This window comes from Monodelphis domestica, chromosome 1 (genome assembly GCF_027887165.1).
Source record: "Monodelphis domestica isolate mMonDom1 chromosome 1, mMonDom1.pri, whole genome shotgun sequence".
NCBI classification, from domain to species: Eukaryota; Metazoa; Chordata; class Mammalia; order Didelphimorphia; family Didelphidae; genus Monodelphis; species Monodelphis domestica.
The window spans coordinates 706480964-706505262 of record NC_077227.1 but is presented as its reverse complement, the minus strand read 5'-3'; the positions used below and the strand labels follow the sequence as shown (position 1 = coordinate 706505262).

At 44.2% G+C, this 24299-nt stretch overlaps 1 long non-coding RNA gene across 1 annotated transcript in view; it reads left to right on the top strand.

Moving 5' to 3' along the window:
- Nucleotides 1–2497: 2497 nt before the first annotated feature.
- Nucleotides 2498–24299, top strand: part of LOC130456326 (uncharacterized) — a 35448-nt gene continuing 13646 nt past the window's right edge. Inside the window, exon 1 of the long non-coding RNA XR_008915002.1 lies at nucleotides 2498–3129. This is a non-coding gene — a long non-coding RNA (uncharacterized LOC130456326). The remainder of the gene's footprint in view (nucleotides 3130–24299) is intronic.

The following is a 24299-nucleotide window of genomic DNA, read 5'->3' as shown; positions in this document are numbered from 1 at the left end:
AGAGCAAGTTTCTCTGATAAAGGCCTCATTTCTCACATATGTAGAGAACTGAATTAAATTTATAAGAACATGAATCATTCCCCCACTGATAAATGGTCAAAGGATCTGAAGAGGCAGCTTTCAGATGAAGAAATCAAAGCTATCTATAACCATATGAAAAATATTCTAAATGAATACTGTGTTTGATTCCAAGTCAGAAGAATAGTAAGGGCCAGGCAATGGGAGTTAAATGAGTTGCCCAGGGTCACACAATTAGGAAGTGTCTGAGGTCAGATTTGAACCCAGGATCTCTCACCTTTAAATCTGACTCTCAATCCACTGAGCCACGCAGCAGCTCCTTCTAAATGACTATTGATCAGAGAAATGCAAATTAAAACAACTCCAAGGTATTACCTCATATTTATTAGATTGACTAATATGACAGAAAAGGAAAATGACAAATGTTGGAGGATTTGTGGGAAAATTGGGACACTAATATATTATTGGTAGAGCTGTGAACTGATCCAACCATTTTGAGAGCAATTTGGAAGAATGCCCAAAGGACTATAAAACTATGCATACTCTTTGACCCAATAATGCCACTCTAGGTCTGTATCCCAAAGAGATTTTTTTAATAGAAAAAGACCTTCATATACTAAAATATTTATAGCAGGTTTTTTTTTGTAGTGGCAAAGAATTAGAAATTGAGAATGTATCCATCAATTGGAGAATGGCTAAATGAATTGTACTATAAGAAATGTGATTGTGCTATAAGAAATGATGGGCAGGACGCTTTCAGAAAAACCTGAAAAGACTTGCTTGAATTGATACAAAGGGAAGTGAACAGCAGGAAGATAACACTGTATACAGTAATAACAATGTTGTATGATGTGATTCACAATAACTGTGAATGACTTAGCTATTCTCAGTAATACAAAGTTCCAAGACAATTCCAAAAGATGCATGATGGAAAATACTATCTACCTTCAGAGAAAGAACTGATGTAATCTGAATGCAGATTGGAATGTACTATTTTTACTTTCTTATTTTTTGTGGAATTTTTCCTGGTCTATGTTTTCTTTCACAACATTACTGATATTGAAATATGTTTTGCATGACCGCACATACATCACTTATATCAAATTGCTTGCTTTCTCAATGAAAGGGAAGAGGAGGGAAAGAAGGAGAGAATTTCAGAGTCAAAAAAAATTTTTAAAAGGTTAAAATTGTTTTTACATGTAGTTGGGGGAAATCATATTTTATTTAAAGGAATATTTTAAAAATAGCATAATTTTGGAAAAGCTATTTTTACATGTAATTAGAAAAAATATTAAAAAAATAATTCTGAGAAGGGCTCTCTTAGCTTCACCAGATTGTTGCTCAAGAAGTCCAGAACCCCATGAAGGTCAAGTTCTCTGGTTCTAGTCCAAGTTGCTCATTTTATGGACAGGGGAACTGAAGGCTTCAGATGAATGGTAAAAAGTCTTGTCCAAAAACACACATTATTGAATATTGCTGAAATAGAATTAGAATCCCAAAGCTGACCTTTTATAGGGAATTATACAGGGTAAAGAAGTGGTGGAAGAGGGGAAGGGAGAAGAAGAAAGGGAAAGGGAGGGGGAAGAAGGGGAAGAGACCGATTTAAAAAGATCTTATGGAGTAATGGAAAGAACACGACATAGATGTAAGAGTTTAGGGTGCAAATTCCAGTCCTGTTCCTTATTGCCTGTGTGCCTTTCACCAAATTATCTCATGTCCCCAATTTTGTCTTCCTCTGTTAATTAAGGGCCTTGGACTAGAGTTCTAGTTCTAAATTGAGAGATAGAATGGGATACTGGAAAGAGTTTAATTTGAAGTCGGAAGGTCCGTCACTTACTAGTGGTATGATGTTGGCTGAGTCATTACATGGCCATGAGGTGTCACCTTGTAGAACGTTGCAGTAGATGATTCCCCTCTTGCCAGGTCTCTTCCAGCTCTAAATCAATGATACTTTGAGAGCTAGGAAAGGCCTTATGGTCGAGTTTCAGGAAACAATTCAATGAGGCTATTATGGAGTGGGCATTTGGGGCACTTTGACCTGACTGTGAGGTCCTTTGAGGGGGTTGTGAAAACCAAGTGAGGATCAGAGCTTGAGTCTCAAAGCCCTGGCACTCTACACCCTTGGGGATGGCTCATGATGGTAACCAAGGGAGCCAAGAAACTGACCCAGAAAAGATTTTTTGTTGGAAGAGGATGCTCTCCAGGGAAAAGGCTCTGATTTTGGATGTTGGCCAGTGGATGGGTGGGGGTGGAGTGTGGGTCTGGATGATAGAGTCAGCCAAATGTAGAAGGGGCCAAGAGTCCACCAAACCCAATGGCCCATTGGGAGGGTAGGAGGGAAGCGGGCTCTTAAAGTGGGAATGGGGTGATTGGGGGGAGTAGAACCGAGTTTTTAAGGACCAGGCTAGTAAAAAGGTGTAACCAATCAGGAAGCTTGGAAATGTGACATGAATTTGAGTTTCCTTTTTTTTTTTCTGGTGGTTTGCGTAAGAGGGAGAGAGATGGGGAGAGAGGAAGAAATGGAGACATTGGTGCTGGAGAGTTACTCCTCCACTCAAAGGAGCCCATCTCATCTCTCTCTCTGCTGCATGCCCCTCTCCTTGGCTCACTTGGCTAGGGTCTGTTCCTGACAGAAGGACTGCCTGTTTGTTGGGGGGTGGGGGGGAGTGTGTATATGTATGTGTGTGTGTGTGTGTGTGTGTGTGTTTTAAATACCAAAAAAAAAAAACCGTGGCTACAATCAGCTGCTGAGAGGATCTCTCCGGTTTAGTTCCTGCCAATTTCCCTCGGAGCTGGCACTGCAGGGGACTCCAGAGGCATAGAGGAGAAGGAAGAGGTGAGGGAGGGTGGTTTGGGAAGGGAGGAGAAATGGACACATGCCATCGATGGAGCGACAAGGCTCTGGCTGCCAGAGTGCCAGCAGGCAGCATGGGGCCAAAAAAAAAAAAATCCAACAAAACAAAACCCACAACAAATAGCTGGCAACTCGTCCTGAAGCAGGCGGCGTCTGAGTTGGCAGAGGTGCCATGGAGGACAAGGCTGCAGCATGCAGGCGAACCCGGAGAGTGAACAAGCGAGCCGGGGAGAGATGTGGCGACACACGCGATGCAGGTAATGGGTGGCTGGGTGGCCACTGTCACGTCCATGTTGGGGACCCAATGCGTGGGCTTGGGAGGTCTGTGAGAGGAGCATCAGGGTGGAAGGGCACTGGAAAATTGACTGGGAGATGTGAGGTCCATGGGCGTGATCACCCGTGCCCGTGCCTCTACCCGGGTATTGGGGATGCCCTCCTGACCTCCTGAGCGATTGCTTCTTCTGTATCGACTGGCGTTGGCTCCCACGTATGGGAACCAGCCCCGTGGTATTGGGGCCTCTTGGCTGGGGCCAAGTTTGGCTGAGAGGTGTGAGGACTCCAGGTGGTAGGGTGGTGACCCCATCAGTCCCCACTGGGATATGCCAAGGCTCTGGGAGCTGGCAGTGCCCGGACAGAGGCAGAAGGCAAGAAGTGGGGGAGGGGTGCAGGACTGAACTGAGACAGGAGTCCGAGACCAACCGTGTGAATTGGCTCTGCAGACCCCAGCATGGCGACCATCTTCGGCTCCATCTGCCGGGTGCCCCACCCATCTTAGGGTAGAAGCCGTTCTTGGCCATCACCCCTCCTAAACAGATGTCCTTCCTTATTTCCCCCATTAGTTCATCATCTTTAGCCCCTTCCCTACTTCCCAGACATTGAAGTCTGTTCTCTCTTCTCTTTGGGGAGTTCCTGCAAAGCCTTCCTTGAATGTCAGTCTGTTCCCTCCCACTGCCTCTGTCTGCCAAGGACAAGTTGCCAAGCCTGGGAAGTGTATGTGTGGGGAGAGAAGCGGTCTGAGAGGAACCTGGAAGGACTGGGAAGCCAGATCCCATGAAGAGCTCCCCTTTCTTCCCTTCAGCTCCCCCCCCCCCCACTACACACCCCACGTCTCCTTCTCCCAGCCCTGGCTTGGCACTGGGGGTTCCTGTGCGCAAAATGATGGGATCGCAGCCAAGCACTGCGGGCAAAGGAACGAATCTCCAATATCGGTACGCCTAGGAGCCAGGCTTCTGAGGGCACAGGAGAGCTGGACTGTCCTTCTCAGGAAGGGACCAAGTCTCTGACTTGGCAGGCCGCCCCTTTTGCTCTGAGATATATACCCCACCCCTCAACACCTGCCCAGCTGGAACAAACTGGGCATCCTTCTGGGTCTAGGGCTGTTCTGTAGGTGGGAAGTAGTACAGCAGGCAAGATGGGGACTGGGACAATGGGATGGGAAGTGAAGCTCTTGTTTGCTGCAGTGGCGAGTATCCTTTAAATAATCACCTTTTCCATGGCTAAAGGAAGGAAGAACTGTCAGGGACTAAAAACTGATATTACCATGGATACCAGTCTAGACTTCAGTCTGGGGACCAGGTTCCCCCGCTCAAATTTCTCCACTAGCAAGTATGTGGCTTCTCTTGGTGAGCTGGGGTATGTGGAGGCACTTCTTTCTCTTATACTCAAAAGGGAATCCTCAACCTAACCCAGAAATACTGTGGACTCAGCTGCTGGCACTGGCAGTGTTCTGACAAAAGTCCTTAGGCTCTAGTCAAGACAGATTATGAAGGACAAACCAAGAAGCTGCTGGAATGAATGGAAAACGCAATCACCAGGCTGACATTGGCGTGCCCTTCCTTGAGGGAGGATGCGAGGAGAGATGGGAAATGAGGATTTCCCGGGTACTCTGCCCCTGTTAGTTTCAGGGGACAGCAAACTCATTTCTAGAGAAGATGGATTGCATTTCAGTTTGGGGCCAGAAACTGGCAAAGGCATCAAGAGGGGCCCTAGTGCACCTGCTTCAGGAAAATCAGAGCAGCGACTTGAGTTCCAACGGGGAGGAGGTTGTAGCCTGTGCCAGGGAGGTCGGGTCTGCTCTTTGAGGCCAGCAGGGAGAATTTGGAGCAGGGGTGTGACCATATTCATGGCAGGAAAGAGGGAAAAGGGATCCCAGAGATCCTAGATTAGAGATGAATGTGTTTTAGAAGTGTTTGAGCAAGAATAAGTCGGAGGTAATTGGGGCAATGACTTTTTTTACAGACCCAAAAGGTCCACTGAAGAGGCCTTAGGTGGGGAATGAAGGTAGGAGACTCTAGTATCCAAGGCCAAGACTGGGAAGAGAAGGAAATAGTAGAATCTAGTTGGGAGACACTCAAACAGACAAAGATTCCAGAGTTGATTTGTCTGTCGGGTATAGAAAAGACAGAGTCACAAATGAGGGCCTATAGTAAGGTGTTATTAAGGGTAGACCTTTCCATTTCCCAATCTAGAGAGTTCAGGTCCTTGCCAGAGCTCTGGATTATCACCACAATGATTGATCGAATGATTGAAATAAAATAGACTGAGAAGCAATTCAAAGAACTTCCATCTCATTAGAAGGCCTTTCTGCCCAGTGGGGAAAACACATCTTTCAGAGAAGGTCCTCCAGCACTTGGTAAAGGCCAGGAGAGCCATAAAGGAAACCCTTCTTCTCTCCCCACCACCATTGGAGTCATGCTGGGGAGCCTTCTCATCTCGTAGCACTGGGTACTCGTGAGAACCCTTCAACAAAGAATGGAATTCAGTTTACGTCAGACTCATCTTGGATCTCACCTTTAAAAAGATTAAGGCTAGACTAGATGACCTGTGAGTTCTCTTCTGAGAAAGCTAGCTAGTTCAATGGACAGAACATTGGGCTGGAGTCAGGAAGATTTGAATTCAAATCTGGTCTCAGACACTGGCTATCTGTGTGACCCAGGGCAAGTCACTTAACCCCTATGTGACTCAGTTTCTCATCTGTAAAAAATGAGGACCTACTGGAGATGGAAATGCAAACCACTCCAGTATTGTGCCAAGAAAACCCCAAATGGGGTCATTTAGAGTTGGACAACACAACTGAAACACCTGAAAACAATGTTCCTTCTGCCTCTATGTTTATGATTCCATGCTCTTCTGTCAAGGTGAGATGGCTCAAAGGCAATCTTCTGGTACACACCCAGGCCCCCAGCCAGAATGCCAGATTTCAGAGAATTTAATCTATAGGAACAGAACAGAATTCTCTAGGGGTCTATAAGAATAGCCAGAATATGTTTAGTGTTTTGTGTTAGAAATACGGCATAGGTACAAGACTGTTCTTGCTCTAAGTAAATGGACCATTCTCTGCAGGCTTCTTAAATCGATTTGCACATAATGTGAATTTACTGCAGACATGGACAAGCTGGGGAAGGAGAAAGGCAGGAAGGGGACAGAGTGCCTAGGGAGGGAGGGGGCTGGCACATTCAGGGACATGAAGGGATTGGGGCAGAGAACAGAGCAGGAGGAGGAATATGTGGGGGCCAGGGCCAGCGAAAGGAAGAATACTTGGGGGACAGATACATGGGGGCCAACACAGACACAGATAGGAGGATGGGCAACACACAGAGCTGAGAATGGACACGTGGTACCTGGGCCTGACAGAAGACAGACACCACACAGCTGTTCTCTTTCAAAATGGCAGATACAAGAAGATTATGTCACGAGCAGTCAGGGAATAGGGATGTAGCAAGGATAGCCCTCTTGTGTATGGGTTGGTGGGTTCCAAAATGGAAGGAGCATGTACATCTTGTATGTGCTGTTAAGCTCACTCCAAATTTCCCTCTTGACTTATAGAATACTAAAAACAACTTCACACAACTCCTTTAATTCTCTGGGATCCTTTGCTCGCAGCATGTGTTGGGCTGTTTAGCAGAAACAACCCCTCTTGTGTTCATCGTGATGATTTGGACTCATGTCCAACACTCTATTCACCATATACCCCAGTGACTTGATTTTGGGCTTCCCCTAGTTGTCCACTCCTGAATTCTGACCATTTGGCAATCTTCATCGTCTGGTCCTCTATGACTTCTGTTTTCCCAGACTGTTATACCCTCCAGGTTGGGTTTTCCTGATAGGAAGACCCAAACTGCAAGTACAACACTCTGGATGGCATAGTTATGCCCATCTTTCAAGCTTCCAGTAGAAGAGGGGCCAACAAAAAGGTCAATGAGATTAAACCTCAATCCATTGTCAAGTTAGGGTCCATGTGGCTTCCCAACCCTGCCCTCTGGGCTGGGTATAGACCCTTGGCTAATTAGTCTCTAACTCCTAGAGGGAGTCAAGGGATTTGGGTAGGGATGGGATAGTGGCTGGTGACCCTGGAGAGTTGATTGTTGCTCTTTTAACAAGGAGTGAAAAGCCTGAAATTGAATGAAAACTGCAGCTTACTCAAGACCTTCACTGCTCCTGTCCTGCAGGAGCTAAAAGCCCTGACAAGCCCACCAGAGTTCAGCAGGAGTCCAATTTTAGGAAGCAACAGGTACCTCTGACTTTGCTGGTCTGGGATGAACAAGTTTGACCCTAGGAAGCTCACCCACTGCCAGCCTCACCTTTGTCTACAGATCACTCTCACTTTGCTCTCCAAGGATGTCTCTAGAGGAGAGACTACTGGGAAGACCCCAAGTTCTACCTTATCTACCTGGGTGGCTGGAGGTGAGGCAGGCAGAAGGAACCTGGGAGAGGCTGGGGAATCTGGAGAAGGACAGGAGAAGAAGTCAAAATGGCAGCCAGAAATTTCATTGCCATCATCCCCATTTCCTTCTGCTTTTCTGCTGCCTGTGCTAGATCAGTGATTTCAAGTTTTGGAAACGGATGGGACCCTAGAGACATCTAGGTGAACCTCTCATTTTACAGATAAAGAAACTGAGGCCCAGAGAATCCAAAATAAGCATAGAGAAGCAGGAGAACTTCGAAGGCCATTGGATGACTATATTGTAGACTTGAAAAGAAAAGCCAGCTGTAGCTAAGAAAATTTGTGATTTCTTTTTCCTGTTCTTCTATTTATATGGGAGTGCCCTTTGGCAGGGGTGCGGTACTAATAACTAGCCCTTATGTAGCTCTTTAACATCGGCAAAGCTCCTTGTCCCTATTTTACAACTGAGGCAGATAGAAACCCAGGGTCACCCAGCCAGTAAATGTATGAGGCCACATTTGAACTTATCATTTCCTGACCCCAGGTCTAGCCCTGTCTCCATTGCATAAGTTCAGGTAAAAATAAAAATTTTAAATAAATCCTTGCTCAAGGACTGGGCTAGGATCTGAACCTCATTCCTCTGAAAGTAGAACTATCATCCTTTACACTGTAGTATGCTGCTTTCTCTTCCTTCCTTCCTTCCTTCCTTCCTTCCTTCCTTCCTTCCTTCCTTCCTTCCTTCCTTCCTTCCTTCCTTCCTCCCTCCCAACTTCTCTCTCTCTCTCTGTCTGTCTCTCCCTCTTTCTTCCTCCCTCCCTTTCTTCCTTTCTCCTTCCCCCTCTCCCCTCCTTTCTTCTTGAACTCTTCAGGGACCTTCTTTTGCTTTTCTTTGCCCCTGCAGTGCCTAGCAAAGTGTGTGGCACATAGTAGATACTTAATAAATAATAGTCAACATACTGACTAACTTGCATTGATATTCCAACTTGCTCCCTTACTAGCTGTATACTGCCCCCCCCCCCATTAGCAGTATGACTGAGTCAATTGCCTTGGAGCTTTGATGTCCTTATCTAGAAAATGAAGAGAGCAATGCAGTCATCCTTTGCCCAATCTAGGCTGCTTAGCTCTGTGTGTGTGTGTGTGTGTGTGTGTGTGTGTGTGTGTGTGTGTGTGTGTGTAAGCCCCTGGGAGAAAAGTGCTCTTTTGGGGTGTCTTACCTATAGATTGTCCCCATGTGCCCTTCCCTCAGTCTTTGCCTCCCAGAACCCTGAAGGCTGCCTGCCCTACCCACAATAAATATCAAAAGGGAAATAGACAGTATCTGGGATTTCCTTGGGTTTGGGACCTTCTGCCAGCTCAGCTTGGCACTTTCCCTTCAACTCTAATCTTAGAGAGCTGCCTAGATTCTAGGCTTTAGAGCACCAAGAGGTTAAGTGACCTACCCAGGATCACACAGCCAGCCGATGTGTGTCAGAGACAGACCTTGAATGCAGGTCTTCCTTGCTCCAAGGCCCGCTCTCTAGTCTCTATTCCCCATCATCTCTCAGTAAGTAACCTTCATAGAGTTCTTTAATGTTTGATGCTCAGGTGTCAGAGAAGGTTCCCTCACCCACTCCAGGCAGATTGTTAGATCCTTGAAGGCAGGTAGAAATAGTGATCTGGGTTTCTGTCATCATCTCCTCAGGGTCTGGCACACAGCAGACATTTAATTAATGCTGGTTGAGTTTAAGTGAATTGAGAGAAACAGTGTTGTGTCCAGGCAACCAGAGGTAGGGAGGCACTGGGCCAATGCTCCCTTCTAGGTCTCAGAGCTCACACCTATCCCCTTCTCTCCTTTCTTCTTCCATGGGCATCTATCTCTTCTCTGTCTTCTCTCCCCTCTCCTCTCTCTGTTTCTCTGTCTCAGTCTCTGTGTCTCTGTCTTTCTGTGTCTCTCTGTCTCTTTTTTCCCTTCTCCTCTCACCTCTCTCTCTCTCTGTGTCTCTCTTTCTGTCTCTGTCTCTGTCTATCTGTCTCTGTCTCTGTCTCTCTGTCTCTTTCTCTCTCTCTGAATCTCTCTCCCCTTGTCTCTCTTTCCTTTCTCTCTGCCTATGTCTCTATCTCTCATCTTCTTCCTTCCTCCTCTTCATCTTCCTCTTCCCTCCTCCTCCTCTTCTTCCTCCTCCTCCTCCCTCCTCCTCTTCTTCTTCCTCCTCCTCCCTCCTCCTTCCTCTTCTTCCTCCTCCTCCCTCCTCCTTCCTCTTCTTCCTCCTCCTCCTCCCTCCTCCTTCTTCTTCTTCTTCCTCCTCCTCCTCCTCTTCCTCTCCTCTCCTTCCACATTTCACAGTCCCTGCTTCCTGCACTGAGCCAGAGGTCCCTGGAGACTCCAGCCAGATGTTCCCCGCAGCACAGCACATTGCTTTCCTAATGAAATATTCATAGAGTCTTTCTGCCTTTTGACATGAAAGCCTTCTGCAGCTTTCTAAACCATGGAAACCAGGCCCGGGTGCCCAGCACTCTGACAAAGCTCCGGGAGCTGCCCAGCTCCTAAGCCTTATCCATGTCCTGGGCCTACTTTAGTTTACCTTTCCCTTCTTCCACTGGGCTGGGGGTCAGGAAGATCCGAGTTCCCCCTCCTCTGCCCCCCTCCTCCTTACCTGTCACCACCATGGCAGAAGAAGTTCCAGCAACTGAAAACCTCTCTCTCTTCTCCCTCTCCTGCCTCTGCTCTCCTTTCCTCTCCTCTGTACACACACACACACACACACACACACACACACACACACACACACACACAATTCAGCTCCCCAAGATTCTGGGGCTGCGTCAAAGAAGGCCAAATTCCTTGGCCAGGACACTCAACAGGAAAGGTTGACGGGAAATGAATCCTGGGATGGAGATGTGGTGTGTAGTGGAAAGAACCTTGGCTTTGGAGTCAGCACCACAATTTTGAGCCCTCCCTGCCTCTCCGCTTCTCCCTCTATAAAGTGACTGATTAAATGACTTCTAAGGACTCTTTGAGCTCTAAATACTAAGGCTCACAAAGTTGGCTAAAGGGACACAATTCCTGAAGAGGCCTCTTGGACCAGGGGATCCATTCATCAAAGGGACCATCGAGACCATATAGTCTGAACCCTTCGTTTTACAGATGAGGAAACTGAGGCTCAGGGTAGGTAGATGACTTGCCTATAGACACACAGGTAGCAAGAAGCAGCAGCTCTAGAATTTGAACTCAAGATCTTTTGATTATGGAGCCAATGCGTCCTTCCAATCAATTACTCAACAAACATGCGAGAGATGGATTTTCCAGTAGCTAGAAAAACAGAAGAATGGATGGATGACATTGGCCTGTGCCAGAGATAAGGATTACCAGCCAGTCAATTTATTGTTGCATTGCATTGACCAAATAGTGGAATATTGCAGAATGTATGCTATTATATATAGCATGTATTATAGGATACAGCCCCCATCATTGTTAATTAAGAGAGGTTGCACTGGCTTCTTTGTCTCAGTTTGTTTTTCAGTCATTTTCAGTTTTGTACAAATCTCTGTGACCCCACTTGGGATTTTCTTGGCAAAAATACTAGAGTAGCTTGTTGTTTCCTTCTCTAGTTCACTTTAGATGAAGAAACTGAGGCAAATAGGGTTAAATGATTTGCCCAGGGTCACACAGCTAGTAGGTGTCCAAAGTCAGATTTGAATTCATAAAGATGAATCTTCTTGATTCCAAACCCAGTCCCCTATTCCCTGGGTCACCTAGCTGCTTCTTGCCTCAGTTTACCATGTTGATTAATTGAACTTTGCTTAAAATTTACTAAGCAAGATCTTGAATGAAGGCATTGATAGAATATTTATTAAATTAATTGATGACTCGGAGCTAGGAGAGATTTCTGGTATATTCAGTTATTGATTCAGAAGCTAACTATATGTCAACAGTCTAAAATAATGGGCCAAATCTAATCAATTAAAGTTTAGTAGTGATACATGTAAAGTCCTCTGTATAGGTTCATAAAATCCATTTTATAATATAAGATGGAGACATGTGGTGGGAGAATAGTTCGTGTGCAAAAGATGTGGGTTTTTTGTGCATTGAAAGAAAGCTCAATATGAATCAGTGGTGAAAGGAGCAACCAAAAATAAGAGAGGCAGTGAACTAGGTGATCTCCAAGATAAACTAGATGTCCTCCATGTTTGCCAGACCCCAGCTGCAGTATTATATTCAGTAATATGGTCTCTGACATTTACTAGCTGTGTGACCCTGGGCAAGTCACCTGTTTCCCTCAGTTTCCTCATCTGTCAAATGAGCTGGAGGAGGAAATGACAAACCACTCCAGCATCTTTACCAAGAAAACCTCACATGGCAGTTGAACACAATTGAAATGACTGAATAACAACAAAAAACCAAATATGTTCATATTTTAGAAAGGATATTAAGAAGTTAGAGTATGTCCAAAAGAGTGAACAAGATGGCAAGAGGGCTGGAGACCCTCTTGGACAATGTTTAACTTGGAGAAAAGAAGGCTAAGAGGAGACTTAGCAACTGACTTTGGGTATCTGAAAGTGATGATTAAGTCAATAAACATTTATTAAATGCCTACTGTGCGCCAGGTACTATGTTAAGCACTGGGGATGCATAGAAAAACAAAAAGCTCTTGCCCTCAAGGAGTTCACAGTCTAATGGGAGGAGTCAACATGAAACAAGTACAGAGAAACTTATCCAGGATAAAGTGGAAATCGTTTCAGAGGCACCAGCATTAAAGGAGTCAGGAAAGATTGACTAAAAAAGGTGAGACTTCAGCAAGGCTGGAAGAAAACCAAAGGAAGCCAAGAAGCAGAGATGAACAGGGAAAGAGTTCCAGGCACAAAGTGGATCCAGTGAAAATATCGAGTTGGGAGATGAGATGAAAAATCATGTTTGAGGAACAATAAAAGATAGCATGTGTCTCTGGATTATAGAGTATATTGTTGGGAGTAAGGTAGAAAAAGACTGGAAAGGTAGGGAAGGACCAGGATATGAAGGACTTTAAAAACTAAACAAAGGCTTTTATATTGGATACTGGAGGCAATAGGGAGCCATTGGAGTTTATTGAATGGGATCAGGGTTTTGCAAAAATGTTTGACAGATGAGTGGGGGATGGACTGGGGTGGAGAGAGGCTGGAGAAATAGAGACAATTAGACATTTACTGCAGTAGTCCAGATATGGAGTGGTGGCAGTGCCAGAGGAGGGAAAGGGGCATATATGAGAATATGAGAGACGTGATGATCAAAATGGCAGCACTTGCCAAATGATTGGGCATGAGTTGGGGGACAGGGTAGGAGAGGGAAGCATCAAGGATCAGCTCTAGGTTAAGAGCCCACGTGACTATGAAAATGGTGGTATTCTCAATAGTAATAATTAAATCAATCTCAAAAGAGGAAAGGGGGTGAATTGAGTTTGGGCATATTGAGCTTAAAATGTCTATGAGACATCCAATTCAAGGTATCTGATATGTAGTTGGAAATGCAAAACTGGGAAGATCTTTTTTAAAATTTTTATTTAATTAGTCAGTTTAGAACATTATTCCTTGGTTACAAGAATCATATTCTTTCCCTTCCCTCCCCACATCCCTTCCCATAGCTGAGGCACAATTCCACTGGGTATTACATGTGTCCTTGATCAAAACCCATTTCCACGTTGTTGATGTTTGCACTAGGGTGATCATTTAGAGTCTACATCCAAGATTGGGGAGGTCTTGTAGAAAATGTGTTCTGCTTGGCCCCAGAGAGTAAAACAAGGAGCAGTGAGTGGAAAGCCTCACAGAGGCAGGTTTCAGAGTGATAGAAAAACTTCCTGACAATGAGAGCTGTCCAAAATGGCCAGTAGTAGGAGGCAGTAAGTTCTGGATTACTGGAAGTTTTAAGTGTGGGCTGGATATCCACTTATTGGAGGTTGCTGTAAAAAAAGAATTCTTGGTGATGTAGGAGATGGATTAGATGGTCTCTGACATCCCTTTTAACTCTTAAATTCTATTTTTCTGCTCCCATATATAATCCTGGATCCTCTGAGGTCCAGTCATCCTCTGGGCAATCCAGGTTGCCTATGAGCAGTGTATACTGGCCTCTGCAGTTACTGGTGCCAACATGTTGGGTTGAGCCCCTGTCTGTATTATACCTTCAATTAGGGGGAGTGAAGAACAACCCACATTCCCAAGTAAGCCCCTTGCATACTTAGTTTGGATGACAAATCTATACCCAAGAAAAAAGTAAAGAATGCCCCCCCACACTCATCTTTTCATTGCCTTCTGTGGGCTGACTATTTCTTGATTTATCTGCAATTGTGTTTTAAAGAATAAATTGCACAAAGGGGAGAAAGTAGTTGGGGGTAGGATGAGGGAGGGACAGCCTGCCATAGCCTTACCTAGCATAGTGCCTAGCAGGATAATAAAAATGGCATCACTTACCAAACGATTGGGCAATTTGGGAGGTCAGGGTAAAAGAGAGATGAGTCAAGGATCACATCTAGGTTGAGAACCCATTGACTTAGAGAACATTCTAATAGAAGGCAGCTCTGTAATATATGGAGTATTGTATTTGGAGTTATAGGACCATAGGATGGCTCAGGTAACAAGTGACAAAATCATTCATAAATCTAAAAGGAACTCAAGATCATTTTGCCTACAGTGCCCTCATATGAGGTCGGAGGAAACAGAGGACAAAGGAAATTGGTGGCCCACAGCCAAACAGCTAGTTAGTAACATAGTTGGAACTTGAATTAAGGTTTAGCTGTCAGTTCAATGCTCTTTCCTCTCCAAGTGAAGGATCCTTCCTTAAAACTCACCTCTGATGCTTATTCCCTGTGTGATCTGGAGCAAGTTATTAACCTTGTCAGTTCTTGGTTTCCTCACCTATCAAATACAGGAGGCTGGTAGAATGAGTGATCTCTTCCATCTCTACCAGTTCAGAATCCAATAAACCCATTCATTTTCTCAAGTTGTGTCATATAGTTTAATATTTTTGGAATTAGTATGGTTACCTGAGCCCTAAGCCTCCTTTATTTGCTTTGAAAGGTGCCTGAGAAGAAGTCACAGGGTTTCCCCTAACTGGTTTTACCCATGACTGATTGATCAGAGGCAAAGGATAGGAGAATTTCCCTAACCAGATCTCCATAGATACATGTAGATACAAGGGATAACAGCTGCAGTTGTCCCCATGAACCTGTGGGTTAGGACTACCATTAAAGTTGCTCTTTCTCATGGGCTACTTTAAATCTTGGGTTATTTTTTCAGAGATTCATTTCCTAGTTTCCCAACCAGGCTATGATTTCTGAAAAGGCAAGTCCTTTTTTCTTAAATGGTTCTGCATCTTATTGTCAATAAAACGAGGATACTGGACTATATGGCCTCTAAAATCAATTCCAGAACTAGGTCTGTAATTTTATGATCCTCCTTGGACACAGAACAGGGGTGGCACATAATACAGGCTTGTTGTTGGATGGATGGATGAAGGAAGGAAAAAAAGGAAAGAGGGAAGGAGGGAGAAAAGAAGGAAGGGAGAAAAGAAAAGAAAGGAAAAAGGAAGAAGAGGAAGGTCTAGTGTACCTGTGATGAATAGTATCTTTTCCCCCACCACCTACCATCCTTTCCAATGCCTGGGCATTTTCGACTGCTTGTTATTTATTCCTTTTGGCCTAATTCAAGACCAAGGCAAACAGTATGAAATGGAGGCGAGACAAAGAGAAAAAGAGAGGGAAAAAGAGTAGGCAACAGTTTGAACAATGGAGAATGTTAAGGATGCCAGCCCTTCAGGTCCAGGGTTCCTCGTTAAAATCAAGATATCGGAGAAACTTCACTTAATAACTGCTTTTCCATGAAACCATTGACAATATCAAAATGAACATTTTGTGCACCAAACAGAATGAATTCTGATGATCCATGCAATCCGTAGCTACCTTCCTCTTTTGCTTCCCCATCCCTCCATTTCTCCTTTAGCCTGAGGACATTGTTTAAGAACCTCCATTATTGAAATGTAAGCTTGGGAGGACATCTAATAGTGTAGAGAGTATGGAGAAAAGAGCGATCCAAAATATTAAGCTTCAGACAATCCTTGAGCCTGGAGAATCCTTGAGAAATCATTAGTTTCATTTTCCTTTCCTTTAGGTTGGACAGATCTATCTCAGGTTCTCAGGGTTCATTATGGTTCACTCTTCAATTTCTAAAATTCTACAGAGAAGATGCCACAGTCTTCCACAGTTATCCCTTCCAGACTTCTCCAGACAGACTTTACTGTGAAAGGAATGATTTTAATATAGGCTATGTTTCTATTTGTAAAGTTTAGAACCATGCCCCCTATTACAGAATAGAAAAATAATAGAAAATAGGGGACATGGTCCTAAACTTTAACAAGAGAGATTGTTTAGATGGAAGAAGAGGGCAAAAGAAAATGGAGATGATGTTTAATGGACATTGGAGGTGAGAAGAAATTGAAGATTCAGTGGAGGAGAGAGGGGGCAAATTTAAGTGTAGTGGAAGCTGAAGAAAGGTAGGACAGACAGTGGTAGGGTTGACAGAAAGTTGGATAAACAAGGGAGGGTGTAGGAAAGTTTGGGTAGATAATGGAGAAGAGATTGTTGGACAGTGGTGAATAGAGGGGAGATTGGACTATAGTGGAAGATGGAGAAGAGGTTAGATTGACAATGGAGGATGGAGGAGAAGTTGATTGAATAGTAGGGGATATAGAATATATGAGATAAACAATTCAAGATGGAGGGGAGGTTGGGTAAAAACTAGAGGATAAAAGGAAGAGTGATGAGGTAGAGTGGATAATGGAGGTTAAGAGAAGGCTGGATGGGATTGTAAATAATAGAAGAAGGTAATATGAAGAGCATCTTATTGGACATTTATTGAGTTGGTAATAGTCCTTAGCTGTAGACAAGGATATGACTCTGAACAAAAACAGAAAGAAGGAAAAGTGACCCTAGGATTGACTCCCTGGTCAAAACTCATCTCAGTTATGGCTTCCAGTGGTTTGAGCCAATTCCCTACCTTATTTTATCATTACTCTCTTGAAATATCCTTTCCTGTCTCTTAAGTTAGGAAGACCACCCTATTCCTGACTCTTCAGATTCTCACCCACCTCTTTCACTGGGGAGTCCCTCTTCTTATACCCATCCCTCCCAATCCTGGAAGAGGTTTTCTGGATAAGATAGAACTCACCTCAGAATCAGGAATCTGGAAATTGGAAAAAAACTTCACACATCCTCCAATACAACAGTTGCAGATCCAGAAACACTTCACAATGATGGTAACGAGAGCTCCCCCTATCAGTCTTGGCATTTGCCTGGCAACCTGTTCTACTGATTAATTCAATTCAATTTGACCAACATTTATGAAGAATTTGCTATGTAGGACAGCTAGATAGTTCAGTAGATTGAGAGCCAGGCCTGGAGAGGGGAGATCCTGGGTTCTAATCTGACCTCAGATATTTCCTAGCTGGGTGATTCTGGGTAAGTCATTTAACCTCCGTTACCTAGCCTTTGCTGCTCTTCTGCCTTGGAACCAAAACACAGTATTGATTCTAATATGGAATGTGAGGGATTAAAAGAATGGCCAAGGAACTAGATATTTGGAGACAAAAAAAAATGCCTGTCCTCAAGGAGTTTACATTCTACTTGGGAGAAGCAATATGTTCATAGATAATGCAATTCAAAGTATACAAATGTATCATGAAGCAATGTCAAAGAAAGAATAGGGAGAAGCTAGAAGCTAGAAAGGACTCATGCATATGGCACCTGAACTGTTTAGAAGGAAACTGGTGGTTCTATGAGGAGGTCATGAAGAAATAATAATCTAGTCTTTGGAGACCATTTCTGCAAAGCAGGGGGGAAGCACACGAGATGTCCTGAAGAAAAAAAGCTAGTAGACCAGATTGATTAGAACAACAAGGAATAATATAAATATAAATAATATAAACAAGGAGAATTATATAAACTGAGAAAGGTAATTGAGAACCAAAACATGGAGGACTTCGAATACTAAACTGAGTGTGTCAGATTTGATCTTAGAAACAATAGAGTGCTGCTAAAGGTTTTTGAGGGGGAAATGGGGGTGACATGGCATCTACGTGGGGATGGGTGGAAGAAGGATGAAGATGGAGGGAAGGAGTCCATTTGGGGGGCTATTATAATAGTCTAGGTAATAAGGGTCTGAAACTGGTGTGACCAACCAACCACGGAACTATGACCAATCCCAGGGAGACATCTAGTAAAAAGACGGGAGCCTCTCCTAGGCTCATGGTTGAAAGAATTTGGCAGCCAGCATTAAGAGAAACCTGAACCACCTGGATGGAGCCATCATTCTATGTCCTCCTTCAACTTGGGCTCAGGCTGGGCTGAACAAGACTGGGGACCGAATAATGGATGGGGTGGCATTTCTACCATGTCCCCTCCATTCCCCAGCCAGAGAGCCAGCTCCCTGGGCCCCAGCCGCCTCTCTCCCCTCTCTCCCCGCATTGCTCGCAGAATAATAAGCTATGCATGTAGTGTAGAAATAAAACATGTTCTGCAGAACAAATGGTGTTAATTTGCCGAGCAGCTCTGAAGCCGAGTATTAGCGAAATGCCTTGAGGGAGCGAGCAGCAGCTGTGCTGGAATTAATGGCAGCACACAGCGAATTAGCACTGCCATGCATCATAGTCAGAGAGACAAAAACACATCGTGGCAGAGAGGGAGGCAGAGGAGGGGGGAGAGAACCCACAGAACCCTGAAATTCGGGGAGCGGTGGATCTCTGAACACTGCAGCAGGGAGAAAAAAAATCAGCCCACTCAGAAGAAGGCTGGCTCAGGAAAGAACTGGAATTGCTTCTTAGACACCCCAAACCACACTTCCAGGATTGAGTCTCTACCTCTCTTTGCGGATACCTCTGGGGTCAGCCTGTTCTCCTTAGTCAGTCCCTGGCCTGGGGGAGAGGCATCTGCCCCTCTGGCCACTTGCATAGAATCATAAAGTTTAAAATGGAAAGGGACTTAAAAGAACTTCTATGTCTACCCCATTCATTTTCCAGATGAGGAAACTGAGGCACAAAAAATTGAGTTGACTCATCTAAAGTCACTGAGGTAGTAAATGGAAGAGCTGGGATGTGAACCCAATTGCCCTGCCTATAAGTAAGTCCAAGGGTCTTTTCATAATAACTTATTCTTTTCTTGTGGGAGGCAAGGCATAGGTCGGTTACTATATCATCAACTGTTTCTGGGTATTGGGAAGAATGACCAGTAGCTAGGCCAGCCACTCTTTCCTGGACTCTCTTTGTTCTGGACAGCTCACCACTATATCTATTGGCCTCAGAAAGATGGAACCCGTGAATCTGTAAGCCTTTCCTCCTAGATTTGTGTTAGAGAACCTACCGCACGCATTTTTGGAGGGGGCTACTGCTCTCCCCATCTCCACTGCACCTGAGGACATTTTTCACTTCACCCACCCCTTTGTCCAGCAGCCAATGGGAGCACAATGGGGTGAGGGGGCAGCTCCCATGGGGTGTGAGGATTCAGTTTGGGCATTCAATTTCTAAAAGATTCGCCCTCCCTGCCCTCGATCTCTTTTTCAACCCTTGCCAGGTCTTGCTCATTCCTTTCCTTAGTGACCTCCTAGTTCTATCACTTCCTCTTTCCCACCATCATTCTTGGCTGCCCATTGCTCCTCTCAGAGCTAAAGCTCTTCATGCAAGGGCTAATTAATCTGCCTGGCTACTTATTTCTTCTATTTATTACTGACTATCGAGTTGCTCAAAGTCTGTGGATCCGTATTGATCAGTAACGATGTTGGTGGCTTCTAGATCTCACGCTCCTCTTAGGCGATCCATCTTCCTTCCGCTGCCTTCCATCCATTCAGCTGACAACTCCATGCCCTAGGTGCTAGGAGAATGCTTCAAATTACACATTACATCTTTATGGGCCATTCCAGTAAATTCCTCCTGTCTGATGAATATTTAACATAATCCATCCGTCTATGTCACCGGCTGCTAGGCTTTGGGGTTTGCTTGCTCCCACTTGACCTCTTGACCCTTCTCATTTTAGAACTCTGGACCCTTCTCCTTCTCAGCCAAAGGGAAGGGGTGGGGGTGGTTGGGTGGGCTGGTAGAAGGGCACGTGGTGGGAGGAGTGGAGTGATTTGTCTTCCTTTCTTGTTCTCAGCTGGTGTGAGAAGGAGTGCGGAGGGGGGAAAGCCAGGGATGAGTGGTCAAAAGTGCTCTTACTCCCTCATTCCAAATGGTTCCCAGAGGCTGCCGAGTGCTTCAGAATCTTATGATAGATACATCATAAGGTCAGTTGTCAGAGACACGGCAGCAGTGGTCCGTGCAGCTTCCTGCATCAAACGAGAGGTATTGCACCTCTGCTCCTGCCATGTCTTTCAGCATGGAGAGAAGGATCTGTGTGCCTCAGTTTCTTCTTCTTTAAATTTGGGCACTAGAACAGTTATTCTAGAACAATGTTGAAGAATATAGAGCTGGACGTGACCAAAAAGATGATCAATTCCAAACCTCTCGGTTTTCAGATGAAGAAACTGAGGCTCATGCCTGGATTGTAAACTCCTAAAAAGCAGATACTGTACCTACTCCTTCTGTAAAGTGTGGTATTGGGCTCAGCACAGTCCCTCAATGGCGAATTATTACTCGAGGCATTTGATGAGTGACTTAAAATGGTAGAACCATGAAATGTAGGAGTGTACTGGACCTTACTGGGAATCATCTGGTCTGACCCCATGTATCAATTTACATAAAACGAAGCTGAGACCCAGGGAGTAACTTGTCAGAGTCACACAGATAATATTAATATTGGCCAAGCCAAAACTAGAATCTTCAACCTCTTAAGTCTTCTATACTGTGTATCTTTCATCTTACTTCTGGTTCTGGGGGCAGGATGCTATGGATGAATAACAAGGTGGGTGCTTTATTGAAGGTTTATCTCTCTTCATAATTTTGGGCTGAGACATCACCTTAGTTTCTTGGAGCCTGGATGACCCATGCGATGGCTTTAGTCCCTCATCTTCCTCCCTGAATTCCTAGAGTCAGTACTAAGGCAGAGAGATATCTAAGTCTTAATCTTTTGTTTACCCTGAACTCTACAGAGATGTGATTCAATTTGTATCTAGAGAACAACCCCTAAGCCAGAAGAAACCTTATAAAGTTATTGAGAACACTGATAGGGTACAAGTACTAGCCAAAAGAGACTGGTCCTGCCTTTAAGGAGCTAACATTCAATTAAGGAAAGATAAAAGGGGACTAACGGTGGGATATCTGGGTAGAAAAGCATTGTCTTTTAAAGTACTTTTTAAAAAAGCATTATTACAAATTACTTAAAGAGAAGTTGGACTTCATAGTTGCACTAATGGCATGATAGAAAGACAGACAGACAGACAGATGGATGGACGGATGGACGGATAGACGGATAGATGGATAGATAGATAGATAGATAGATAGATGGATGGATAGATGGATGGATAGATAGATAGATGATAGATAGATAGACAGATAGGTAGATAGATAGATAGATAGATAGATAGATAGATAGATAGATAGATGGATAGATAGATGGGGTGGATAGATAGATGGATAGATGGATGGATAGATAAATGAATAGACAGATAGGCAGATAGATGGATAGACAGATGAATGGATAGATGATATAGACAGACAATTAATGGTAAACAGACAGAGGATGGATTTATATTGAGATTAGAGATAGATAGGTAACAGTAGACAGATGTTAGGAGAGACAGACAGAGAAAGGGAAAAATTGATTGTTTACTATGTGTCAGAAACAGGAATACAAATACAAGGAAGAAAGAAAGTACCTGGCTTCAAGGAGCTTACATTTTAATGAAGAATTCAACAAATAAAGGGGAATTAGGTGGCATAGTGGATTGAAAGCTAGGCCCAGAGATGGGAGGTCCTGGGTTCAAATCTGACCTCAGACACTTCCTAGCTGTGTGACCTTGGGCAAGTCACTTAACCCCCATTGCCTAGCCCTTGCTACTCTTCTACCTTGGAACTAATACCCAGTATTAATTTTAAGATGGAAGGTAAGAGTTTTTTTTTAAATCATAAACATTTTTAAGAGCCTACTATATGCCAATCACTGTGCTATGTACTTAGGATGCAAAAAGAAGCAAAAAGACAGCCCCTGCCTTCTAGGAGTTCATGTAATCTTTGCCAGTTTGCTAGGGCAAGGTAAAATCCCAGTTGTTTTTATTTTAATTCCTCTGATTATTAGTGATTTGGGACAATCGTTCATATGATTGTTGATTGTTTGCAAATCTTTGCATTGAGCTCTCAGTCTTATACATTATCCAGGCTATCAGATTCTTAGCAGATTCATTTGATGCAATGATTTTTTCCCCCATTAAAGAGTTTCTCTTCTTATCCTAGCTACACTGATTTTATGTAAAAACTTTTCAGTTTCATATCATCAAACTTATCTATTTCATCTTTTGTGACCTACTCTATCCCTTATTTGGTTAAGAATTCTTCATTTAAGGGGCAACTAGGTAGCATACTTATCAGGCCAGGAGTCAGGAAGACCTGGGTTCAAATCTGGCCTCAGTCACTTCCTAGATGTGTGACCTTAGGCAAGTCACTTAATTCCAATTGCCTAGCCCTTGCCATGATTCTGTTTTAGAATTGATACTAACCAGAAGGTAAGGGTTTTGGAAAAAGAATTCTTCACCTAACCATAGTTGTGAAAGATCTCTCCATCCTTCTTCCTCTAATTTTTTAATAAAGTAAAATTTCTGGTGGTTTCTATGGCTTTTAACCTAGACTATGAGAATCTCCCGTCTCACTTCCTCAAGCTGTATGTACTTAAGTCCATTCCATCTTGCTCTGGTCTCACTGGACAAGGGGAACAGCTGCTCACACGACTGTGCAGGAGAATCTGGTGTGAAAAGGGCTCTAAGTTCCTTGAAATACCCATGGCTGCTTTTTTTTTCTTGAGAAAGGAAGTGGATCTCATGACTGACTTACAAGAACCACCAGGGAGATGTATGAACAGCTGGCCCCAGCAGTTCAGTCCTGCCCCACTCCCAGGCCCTGGGAATTCCAAAAGACCTCCTTCTGCCCTCAAGGCATCACAGACTTGGTCAGGGCCAGCCAGGGCTCAGCACAGCCCCTTCCTGAGGCCCAGAACCCTGTATTCACACAGCTAAATGGATCAGCCAGAGTCCAGCACATTCAAGCCTTATAAAAAGGGGGGGGTGCTGCTTAGACCCCTTCCCCCAAACCAGAGGCAGAAATGTGTTGATGGCCCCCAAATATACTCATGTAGTTTCCTACTACTTTCCCACACATTGGTCCGTTTCCCTCCTGCCTTCCCTCCATTGGATATGGTAGAAAGGACACTCTGGGCTGGGTAGGAGTTGGGGATCTAGTCCCAGATTTGGCACTATTTGAATGTCCTTGGTCCAGCCACATTTCTATAATGAAGAATCCCATAACTTTTGAGCTAGAAATGACTGCAGAGAACAGCCTAGTCTAACTTTCTCATTTAATAGATGATAAAACTGAAATCCACAGAAGGGACTTTGCTGAGGTTGAATAGGGAGTTAATGTCCTATCTATCTCTTGCCTCCAAGTCCTTCTGCTCCCTACCCATCTCTTTTTTAAACCCTTACTTTTTGTCTTAGTAACAACTCTAAGACAGAAGGAGAAGGGCTAGGCAAATGGTTTTAAGCGACTTGCCCAGAGTCATATAGCTAGAAAGTGTCTGATAACAGATTTGAACTCAGGACATTCCGTCTCTAGGTCTGGGGCTCTATCCTTTCACCTATGACATTCTTTGTTCTAAGGATGCTTCTAGATCCAACATTCTGTGTTCTAAGATCCCTCCCAGCTCTGACATTCTTTGCTCTAAGGCTCTTTCTAGATTTAACATCCCATGTTCTAAAGATGTTTCTAGATTCAACATTCTGTTCTAAGGTCCCTTTCAGCTCTGACATTCTTTATTCTGAGGAATGTTCTGGATCCAACATTCTGTTCTAAGGTCCCTCCCAGCTCTGACAGTCTTTATTCTAAGGATCCTTCTGCATCCAACATTCTGTTCTAAGGTCCCTCCCAGCTCTGACAGTCTTTATTCTGAGGATCCTTCTGGATCCAACATTCTGTTCTAAGGTCCCTCCCAGCTCTGGCAGTCTTTATTCTGAGGATCCTTCTGGATCCAACATTCTGTTCTAAGGTCCCTCCCAGCTCTGACATTCTTTATTCTAAGGATCCTTCTGGATCCAACATTCTGTTCTAAGGTCCCTCCCAGCTCTGACAGTCTTTATTCTGAGGATCCTTCTGGATCCAACATTCTGTTCTAAGGTCCCTCCCAGCTCTGACAGTCTTTATTCTAAGGATCCTTCTGCATCCAACATTCTGTTCTAAGGTCCCTCCCAGCTCTGACAGTCTTTATTCTGAGGATCCTTCTGGATCCAACATTCTGTTCTAAGGTCCCTCCCAGCTCTGACATTCTTTATTCTAAGGATCCTTCTGGATCCAACATTCTGTTCTAAGGTCCCTCCCAGCTCTGGCAGTCTTTATTCTAAGGATCCTTCTGGATCCAATATTCTGTTCTAAGGTCCCTCCCAGCTCTGGCAGTCTTTAGTCTAAGGATCCTTCTGGATCCAATATTCTGTTCTAAGGTCCCTCCCAGCTCTGACATTCTTTAGTCTGAGGAATGTTCTGGATCCAACATTCTGTTCTAAGGTCCCTCCCAGCTCTGACAGTCTTTATTCTAAGGATCCTTCTGCATCCAACATTCTGTTCTAAGGTCCCTCCCAGCT